We start from the raw sequence: 11,211 nt of genomic DNA on the forward strand, positions 1-11,211 counted from the left end.
AACATTAGTTGACAAGTTTCAAAGACTCTATTTTTTTTCGATCACCATCAGACATAGCTGCGTCTTCATCATGTTTATTGCCTACACATGGGTGCCCCAATCTGTCGTGTTCATAGGCAACCAATAATCGACTGTCAACCTCTGCACCAACAATGTCCGACGCAACTACAATGATTTCACATCAATAACATCGCGACTACATTTTAATACAGGGAGCTTCGCAGCACTTGGCGTTGGGCTTACGAGTTTTTTTATTCCATCAAACAACGCGGCATCCGCATCGTCAAATTTATTCGACACAAATTTTCAACTTCAAATCGCTATTTGTAGAAAACCAACGTGATTGTTAATTTTCCCACTCGTCATGGAGACGAACGGCGCCAGCAACCCCTCTAATTGGACCACGGATTCACCTCTCCCAGCACCAACCTTGGAGCAACAAGTCTTCTTGCTGCAACAACAGGAATTAGACATTGTGAATCAACGCCTTGCAACAAATGATCAAAAAAGAGCACGGAAAGACGACAACAAAGATGAATGTATGATCAAAATTTTGAAGGCCACATTTGAAGCTCAACAATCCAACAAGGAGGCAAAGATAAGTCAAATATCTTTCACGTTTTTCAAGTTCGATGGTCACAAAATTGGTAAAACAGTGCTATCTTGGTTAACTCAATTCGACAATCATTTTACTAGTGAATCTTTCACTGAAAAAGATAAATTAAATGTGCTACTAATCACCTCTGGTGAAGCGTGCTTTGCAAAACGGTAAAACGGCCATCAACTTGGACAGTTTTTAACAGCTGGTCGAAGATTCCTTCCTACCGCCTCAGTTTGGCCTTGACACTCGCCGTTCTTGGGCCAAATTCTTTTGTATGCAAGAAGACAATGTCTCTCGTTATACTGACCATTTTTGGGAACGTCTTCTACTCCTCCGTATGGTAGAAGTCAAAACTCAATTTCCTCAAACCAACATCTCATTATGAAGCTATATCCTTGGTCTACGATGCTGAGAAAGAAATCAACTCTATCATCCATGAAGTGCACAACATGCGCAATCCCAGCCGTACCAATTTTCAACCTCACAGTCAGTGGGATAACAACAACCGGAACCACAGTTGCAACGGTAATAATTTCAACAAGTATACTTCAAATCCTCACACAAATAATTACACACAAAACCGTCCACCCCCTTTTCCTCGTAGTCACCAAAATAATCATCGACCACAACATAACTCCGACATATACACTGCACCTCAAAATTCAAACACACATTATCATCCCAACCCCTCTCCATGTTGCAATGGTGTTTGGTGCTTCAAGTGCCACCAATACGACCATGTTGAAGCCAATTGCACCAACAATTGTCCACCCGGTCCTCGCCAACCCATAACTCGCATACACAATATCAAAGATGCATTAGAACCCCTTGACAATTCGATGGGCTGATTGGACAGCTGCAACACCACCACATATACCAGGTAAGCCAATTTTAATTCATGCGTTGCTCCGTCAAAGAGGCAAAATTCAAGATTCAAGTGTGTCTATTTTACACGATGATGGTAGTTCACACGATTTTATTTCTGAAAAATTATTGAGAAAATTGAACTTAACCCCCACACCGTCTGCCTACAAAATCAATGTGCTTTTCAAGGAACTAGGTACACTGGCAGACGTGAAATTAAATCTCTTGCAATTACTATCGATGATTACACAGAACGAGGTGATTTTTTAATTGCACCATTGCAATCCACCGATATCATTTTGGGCATGTCTTTTCGTCACCAACATAATCCACAAATTGATTATTGCACACACACAATGAATTTTACTTTCAATGGCAAATCTATTTCACTATCTGCTGATGCATCACTTGCTATGCTCCCCTTGATATCACACACACACAAGCAAAATGTGCACCACGAAAAGATGACAAAGCATACATGATATTTGTTATTGAAGTGGAGCACACACAATCGTCTGTCTCTCACACACATAATGATTCCTCTCACAGTATAATGATTGCTTTGTGGATGATTATCCCCCTTCCCTTCCACCCTCTCGAGGTAAATTAGATCACAAAATTGAAATTTTTCCAGGCTCACAACCTCCTCACTGAGCACCATATAGACATAGTCTGTTGCACCAACAAGAAATCCAAAAACAAATCACCTAACTCCTAGACAAGGGCCTCATACGTCCTAGTGCATTCCCTTTTGGTGCCCCAGTTCTTTTTGTCCAAAAGAAAAACTACACCTTTCACATGTGCATAGACTACCGTGCATTAAACAAGGTCACTTGCAAAAACCACTATCCCATCCACGTATAGACGACCTCCTAGATCGCTTACAAGGAGAGAAATTGTTTAGAAAAATTGACTTGAAATCAGGATATCATCAGATCCGTATGTACCCCAACGAATTTTTTAAAACTGCATTTCGTACCCAGTCTGGTCATTATGAGTTTATTGTTTTACCGTTTGGTCTTACAAATGCACTTGCCACATTTGCTAGGATGATGAACAAAATCTTTCTTAATTATCAAGACTTTGTTATTGTGTTCTTTGATGACATTTTGATTTTCAGTTATAATGAGTACGAGCACAAAAATCACCTGCGTATTGTCTTTGAGCTACTACGTTGTCAAGAAATTTTGCGGTCTTGCCAAGAAAGCACCGGGCTTTCGGCTGTGAGAGTTTGTGAGAGAACTCCAAAAAACTATATGAAGGAGTTAAACCATAGATGCCATGAAGACTAGGGTTTGGAAATAAGTGCAATCAAAGAAGCCCCACTCTTTCTCTCTTGCACTCACACACACAAAGAAAGAACACAAAAGAGAATATAAAAAAAACACAGATGAAAACATCAAGGCTATGGTCATACCGTATCATGGGTAATATGAAAGGATTAATAGATGAGTTAAGGGCATTCAATCTTTGCCGACCAAACAAGCTACGAATTGTTCTTTGGAATTATAGTTTTGTGCTTACCATAATATATATGTTTTGTCTAGTGATTGGGATTAATTGTGTGTACAAATCCTCTTGGTTCATAGCAAGATAACTACACTTACGTCAAAAGAAAAGTTATAGTCTATAAGAGGTAGTATGATGGGATCCGGTGAAAGAAGTATTTCATTGCTTTCTGGGCCAAAGAGAAACACTATACGTTGTTGAAAGTGTATTTTATGGCTAATCCATACGTTAATTCTAATAGATCGCACAGAGTGGAAGAGATATAAATTCTCATCATGTGGATTATTCATCTAGGATAGTATGTGAGAAATGTAGATATGAGAGAAGTGAAGAGACAAGAAGTTTCCCTCCCAAGCCCTATTCTTACCCGTAGGCAATATGGATACTGCGGGGAGAGATGTACCTGTAGCAAGGAGAACCTAGAATTTGTAGAGAGAATTAATTTATAACAGTGAGAGAGATAGGTTTGGTTAAGGAGATGAGACTAGATATATATGTTGGATTAGAGATGAAAAACAAAACAACAAGAAATCAACAAAATATCAATGTAGAACACATCTTACTTGTCAAACCCTTTGGCACCATTTTTTATGGAGAGAGAAGAAGAGGGACGAATTAAACTTTGATTGATACACCAAGTCCAAGACCTTCTTTGATTAGAGTTGATCTTCCAAGGATAGACTACAAATATGGCTAGTTTTTCTCTAGGAGCAAGTGTAAGCTTATGCTTATGTTAATGGCTAAGTACAATTAGACAACAATCCTCTCACTCACTCATGGATCATCTCATGAATTGCTTGAATGGTTTTCAAGGAAGAAGAGGTCCCCTTTTATAGGTGAAGGGAACCCCCAAGGGTTTACACAAGAAGAGAAGAGCCAGTGTGAACAGAAACTGGAAAAGTTGGAAATGAGCTGTCTCTGCATGAAGTGGGCAGACTGGGGTCCAGTATTTTGATCATATCTCCTCAACCGTAGCTCCAAAATAAGAGTAAAAATATGGGCAGAAAATTTAGCTCATTAGCTCTATGACTCCCATTTTATATACTTTTTCCAAGTCGGATTGGAACCTTGTGTAAAAAAATCATCAAAATAGGGTACAGTTTTGGCAAGAAAAATCTTCTTGTGGTCCCCTTAGCATAGACTTTTATTTCATTCCAATGGACACCTCATGCCATATGAAAGCATGACATTGATCCTTCACAAATTTTTGTAATCATGATTGCAATAGTGCATTAAAATAAGTGAATCTTTGAAAATCATGCCACCGAATCAAATCCTAGTGTCCCACTAGGATTTGATTCTTTCCTAGTAACTATTTAAAAAGATTTTAAGAAAAATATAAAAAATACATAGAATATATATATAAATTGAAATTTATCCTAGATATAGGATCTAGCTAGGGTTTGAGATGATAATGAGATAGTAGAAATAAAGAATCAATGCTTTTTCCTTCCAAGTTAAAGAGGTGGAGCTATTGACGCTTTTTCCATAGTACTTTTTGACGGCGGTAAAGTAAGAATATGTTACCCTTGAGATAAATAATAGGATGAGATAGAAAGCTTATTATTATACTTAGATATGCATATGTACATTATAGGAAATATAATTACGTATCTAAAAAGTTGCAAGATAGATCTTGTAGCATGCCTTCCCACGATGTACGTGTTACAACACGACATCCACCCACTCTTAACCTGCAAATTTTCCTGTATGTGCCACATTCTCTCTTTGTAAGATCAGCCCTCTTGTACATCTTCCTTGATTTCTTCTTCACTAGATGATTCCAAAGCTTCATCTTCACTTTGATCTTCACCTGTGGTTTGCTCTTCCTCCTCATCAACATCTTCTGGATCATTGTCTCCTCTTCTCTTATACATTTTGATCCTTTTTCCTGCAATGGGAATCTTTACTTCTGTATCATCTAGTTTAGACAAGCTATAAGTAGCATTTTCATGCACATGCTTTACAACATACAGTCCAAACCATCTTTTTGAGAACTTACGTATGACTGTGTGCTGGTTATCAAGGGTACTATCATACACTAAAACCCAGTCACCTTTGTCAATTGCTTTGCTCCTGAGCCGATGTCGCTTATCAAAGTAGTCCTTGTTTTTCAACCTTGCATTTTTGAGTCGTTATTTTGCAGCCTCAATGTCTCCAGGTCTTCTCTCTAGTTTCCTTATGCGCAATGCAAGGAGATCTTCCCTGCTAAGCCCCTCTTGCCAAGGTAGTACATTTCATGTGGGAATTGTACCTTCAATTGGCATCACTGGCTTTTGACCATACATTAGCTCCGCAGGCATGTAGCCAGTTAAGCTATGCATTGTACGATCAGCCCATAAAGCATATGGTAACAATTTTGGCCACTCACCAACTCTTCCTTCACAAGCCTTGGCCAAAGCTTTGATGATAGGAGGATGCCCGCTTTCACTCTTTCCATTGCCTTCAGGGTTGTAAGCTATAGTAAGATAAAGCTTGATTACTAATATGGAAAATAACTCCCTTGCTTCTTCGGCATCCAGTTCACCTCTGTCTGTAGTGATCTTTCCCACACAACCATAATGGCAAATCACCTCATCAAGAAGAAATTTGCACACAGCTTTTGTGATTTTAGCCTTAATGCTCTTCCTTCAACCTCATTAGTTAGATCCTCTCATGCAAGAACCAAGTATCTCATCTGCCAGAGTCCTAAAGGCATTGTGACTAGATCCACAACCCAATTATGGTGCATAGCTAGTGGATATGTAGGGTGCAATCCATCACAATGTCAAACATTTGAATACATTTGATAAGCTACACACGACTCCACAAATTGAGATACATCTTTATATATACCCTTCCACCAGTATTTTTCTTTCAACTTGGAGAAGGTTGCCCACACACCCCTCTGTCCAACCCATATACTGTCATGAAACTCTTGCATGAGCTTTACTTGAGTCTCTTTTTTACATATAACCCTTTGTGGTGTAGCACCGTTTTGTTTAGGATTCTTCCACAAGTAACCATCCCTCAAAAAGTAAACAAATGCTTTCCTGCGTATCCTCTTGAATTCACGTTCAGACCAATCATCCTGTTTTGTTAGAGTACTCAAGTAGCTTCCAATAAGAAGCCAATCACCTTCATAAAGATCTTTGAAGAAAAATTCAAGTAGATTAGTCATGCAGACATTGTTACCTTTGACATGAGAGATAGAATAGAACTTTGTGCCTACATCATCTGCCTCATCAATCATTTGTGACTCATCTTCATACCTTGCCCTTGATAGCATATCTGCCACTGTATTGTCTTTACCTGCAATGTGCTTAAACTCGGGATTTAAGGACTTAATGTATGTAATCCACCGCAACATAGCAATGTCTGGCATTGAGCAGCTTGTAATCATCACAAGAAGTGGTAGACAATCTGTTTCTACAACCACACATGCACCAATTAGGTACTCTTTCCCATTTTTCAAGGCTGTAACCATACCTTATAGCTCTCTCTTTATTTGTGGATAGTTTCTTTGGCAAGAACTTATTACCTTTGCTCCAAATCTTACCACATACCTGTGTACTTCTTCGTCATCTTGCCCTATTTCCCACCCAATCCCTATAAGATTGGTGTCTACTGTCACAATTACTGGCCTTTGACACTCATAGTCTACCTTTCTCAAAGTTGGTGCTAACTGGAGCAACTCTTTTAGCTTTTTCATGGCTTTTACATGTGCTTCTGTCCATATAAACTTTTGATTCTTTCTAAGCAACTAGTAAAGAGGATCAGTTACCTGTGCATAATGTGGAATCCAAATAACATTAACACTAGTTCTGTAATTGGACACTAAAGTGTCCTGGGACACTAAAATGTCCTGTAAATAGACAACTTTTCCCTAATTTTTACGACATTCACGTTTTGACATCTTGGTCTTCAAATTGTTTTGGACAAGAGCCCATGCCTTGCAAAAGACCTGGAAATTTTCCCTAGGTAAAAATAATTATGGACACTAATTAAATTTAACAATTTTGTTTGGCCAACTTATAAAATTAGCTTGCATGGCTATGGAGTCCAAGGCTAGGGAGAGGGAAAGAAGAGCCATCGTTGGATCCCTGCTTGCATCCAACGTTGGAAAATCATCATAATTTGAACTCTTGGATCCAAAAGCTCCCCCAAAAAACGTAGGATAACAATTCCCTGCAAACGCGATAGGTCTCTGGAACGAAAACCTGCACAAAACTCTACGCAGAACAGGGGCTTGAAATTCCACTGAGAACGCACCAGGAACGCAGAACTTTCACAAGCTGAGCATAGCACGAGCTTCAACCCTCACAGGGCTTCCGTCTACTGCTTATTGCATGGCTTTGGAGGGCCGCGAGGTCTTGTACTCGGCTGTTGAATTCGAGGTTGATTGGGCAAAGGAAGCCCATCCTCTTGATTGGGAAACAAAGGTGTATAGTTGTTGCATACAACACACGCAAAAAGATCTTCAAATGTAATTTTGATGCAGATGAGACTGTGTACATGCTCTCATGGGATTCTCTATGAAGCTATATCGTTCCTGAGGATCACGTAGTGGTTGATGCGCATGTTGCAAGTGCCTGTGACGTTGATGATGAACTCTCTTTGGCTGAATTTTTAGCAAGTCAGAAGAGGGAATTGAGATGCTCTACTGTATGCCATCGTGTGGATGTTCCTTTGGTTTTTGATGAGGTTGCAACGCTATCTGATGATGCGGTTTTCGATACTGTTGCTACGCTATGTGATGATTCTCATTTGATGCATGTTGTGGCTGCAATGGATGATGCGCTTATGACGCATGCACTTTCTACACATGAGGAAGATTTGCATGTAGAAGTTAGAGGTGAAGAGGGTCCATGCTTGTCGACACATGGTTATGTTGAGAGTAGGAGGGGCCGTCCTCCAAAGCGCAAGGTTGTTGGTAGAGGTCGGCCAAAGATTCAAGATGCTGAAGCAAGTTCTGATTGCCATACTGCTAGTGAGGATGTTGAGCTTCCATGCAAACATGCGACTACTCATGCTTGTGGTAAGAGATACAAGCCTCTCAAGAAGCGGGGAAAAATGCAAAAGTCTCATATGCAAAAAGGTCGCAAGCGAGATATGCAAGAAGCAGATCAGTCTGATGATGAACATGCATCTATGGGAGAGGAAGATGAATGTGAGGATGAGCTTTTGGAGGCTGAAGGACCAGTTTTACGTGAAAGTGATGACGAATTCGATTTGTTTGATGCATGCATTCCAAAATGGAAGAGTGGTGATCATATGCAGATTGAGCCAGATGGGACATTCAGGAAGCTTCCATCCTTTGTGGATATTGCAGGTCCTGACCTCGGAAAGATCCCGAGAGAGTTCACTGAAATCCAACTCTTCTTGTCATTGTTTCCATTGGACTTGGTGGACATGATTGTGCATGAAACAAATAGGTATGCATTGGAGAAAAGAGAACGTGCCTTATGCAAGCATGATTCCACTAGAAGGTGGACTGACCTTGACAGGTTTTCCTTTCTGCGATTTCTTGGTGTGTCTCTTGGAATGGCTTTGCAATATATGCCTGATAAAAACTATTATTGGAAAGGGGAGACATGTGGGGTGATGCAGTATCCAAATATGCAGAGAAGATGGGTCAGACAGAATACCAGCAGATTAAGCGGTTCTTGCATGTTCGAGATAACTCACAAAGGCCACTTGTAAGAGGAACTAGAGAGCATAAGTTGTGGTAGGTCTTACCATTGGAAGAAAGATTAAATGCTACCTTTCAGCTACATTACAATTGTGGGAAAAATGTAACAGTGGATGAGAGAATAATACCTTCTAAATGCAAGTTAAATCCTTGTAGAGTGTACAATCCAAAGAAGCCACATAAATTTGGCATACATTTATGGAATTTGTGTGATTCAGACATTGGATATAACTATTCATATCGCGTGTATGACAAGTTACCATGTCCAGAGTTGTCTTATCATGTTGTGTCCATGCTTGTGAATGATTTGAAACAGAAAGGTCATCATGTATTCTTTGATAGATGGTTTACATCGACTAAACTCTTGCTACATTTGACTAATGAGGGACATGGAGCCACAGGTACATATATGACAAACAGGAAGAATATGCCAAATATGCAAATGTTGCATCTCGATCGTTGTGAGCGTGGCTCGGCTCGTTTTGCTTATGATGCAAAGAGAGGTCTTCTTGCATGCAGCTGGATGGATAAAAAACCAATATTTTTTGCTTCCAATGTGTATGGTATGAAAAGAGGTGAAGTTCTAAGGCAAGTTGGAAGTGGCCGCAAAATTGCACTTGCATGTCCTGAAATAGCAATTCAATATAATATGTGCAAAGCTGGATGCGATGTCTTTGATAGTATGGTGTTGGGACACGGTTATAGTCTGGAGACTACTATACATGGCTGGAAATGGTGGCATGCACTATTTTGGGGAATGTTGGATTCCGTTATGGCAAATGCATACATTATTTGGAGGTGTTTTCATGGAAAGAAAAATGTTAGCCGCTTTGAATTTATGGTGAGGCTTCAGGAACAATTGGTTGACAACCATTTTGCTGAGCATGTTGCACCTAGGCAATTTATGTATGTGGGTGGTCCAATGGATGGACACACACTAGTAAAGATGAGCTCAAAGGCTAGCAAGTACTGTCATGTATGTGCAATTGAAAGGAAGAGGCATCTCCGTGATGGGAAGGAACTTATTGGGTCAAAACCATCAAGGACAGTCTATGGTTGTCCCAAATGCAAGAAATTTTTATGCATTGATCCATGCTTTTCAAAATATCATGCAATGTCTGGATATGAGCGCATGGGTGTTAGTGCAAAGCGTGTTGTGCGATCTCTTCATCGCCCCGTGCAAGTTTGATATGCAGTTATGTTTCTCTTGGTATTGATTTATGTCCTTCAATGCAATTTGGTTTATGGAATTCCCAATTGAGTTGATATTAGGCTTCTAATCTTGGTTGTGTGAGCCTTTTTTTGGAACTTGTTTTCCATATTGGTACATGATTCTCTAGTATCGATTTATTTGTGCAGTATTTGAGTTGCTGTTTTACTTATCCCAACCAAAAAAAATGAATTTTTCAATTGCACAAATGATTTTTCTTGTGGCCATTATTGGTCATGTCAAATTCTCTAACACCTAAAGAGGTCCTATGATTTTAATGCTTGTGCAGTTGATTTTTTTCCAAGAAGAAAAATGTGCATGCGTGAAAGTTTGTGTGTTGTTTCATAGCATGCCAACTTTGGAAGAATCTAGGAAAATGTCATATTTATTTTTTTAGGAGTCTACTATTTTTTCTCTAACCCCTATCTTGTATATAACACTCCCTCCAAAGCTAGTGGTCAAATGAACTACCATCGAGCGGCTAGAATTTTGATAAAAACTCGTAAAAAGGACACTAAAGTGTCCTTTTTGGTACCAAACTAGTGTTAAAGACACACACTCCCAAAAACCTTATAACCTTAGTGATGCTAGTGGCATGTTTCTTTCATTCTTTGGATGGCATCTACCTTTGTTGGACAAGGTTTCCTACCATATGGCCAGCACATGTGCCCCACAATGAGCACATCCTTGACACCAGACATAAACTTTTTTCCTGACAAAGTAAGATTCACTTCCTTCAACCTAGACAAAATTTTATCACAATCATTTATGTGATTCACCACAAACCTGCGACATCCCTTGAGATCCAAAGCTTCATCTTTGTCACTTTCTTCACATCCTTTGATAGGAAAATCATCAATGAAAGGCATTGTGATTTGAGGAATAAAGTCACGTAAGACCTTATTCATCTCATTCATCATATGTGCAACCGAGTGGTTGCTCTCTGTGGCAAGGTACACATCCTTACCAAACCCAAAGGTGTCCTCATGGTTCTCAAGTCTTTGCTTTTGATTGCAAGTTGAAATTGATCATACCCTGAGTAGAGATCCATTGAGTAGATTACCCTCACTGCAAACGCCTCTACAAACTCATCCACAATTGGACCTGTACCTACATTTCTAATTATCACCTTGTTCACTGGTTGCATATCTTGGATGAAGCGTAGAGAACCATTCTTCTTTGGAACTATGAACCACTTGGTTGAGTATGAAGCACAAGAAGGCTCCAAGATTACCATTTTGAGATTCTCATTCAGTAGCTCTACTAACTTTGGCAAATGAGCCTTTTGAACCGGAATAGGCCGCAGATTCCAAGGCACATGAGGTATTGTGAAAATTACAATAGGAGCTACAATAG

The 11,211-nt window shown here is 39.6% G+C and overlaps 1 pseudogene; it reads left to right on the forward strand.

Moving 5' to 3' along the window:
- The first annotated feature begins 364 nt into the window (after positions 1-364).
- Positions 365-9,834, forward strand: LOC147444463 (uncharacterized; annotated as a pseudogene).
- The last annotated feature ends 1,377 nt before the right edge of the window (positions 9,835-11,211 follow it).

The sequence above is a fragment of the Adiantum capillus-veneris genome, chromosome 13 (genome assembly GCF_014529385.1).
Source record: "Adiantum capillus-veneris isolate H3 chromosome 13, ASM1452938v2, whole genome shotgun sequence".
NCBI lineage: Eukaryota > Viridiplantae > Streptophyta > Polypodiopsida > Polypodiales > Pteridaceae > Adiantum > Adiantum capillus-veneris.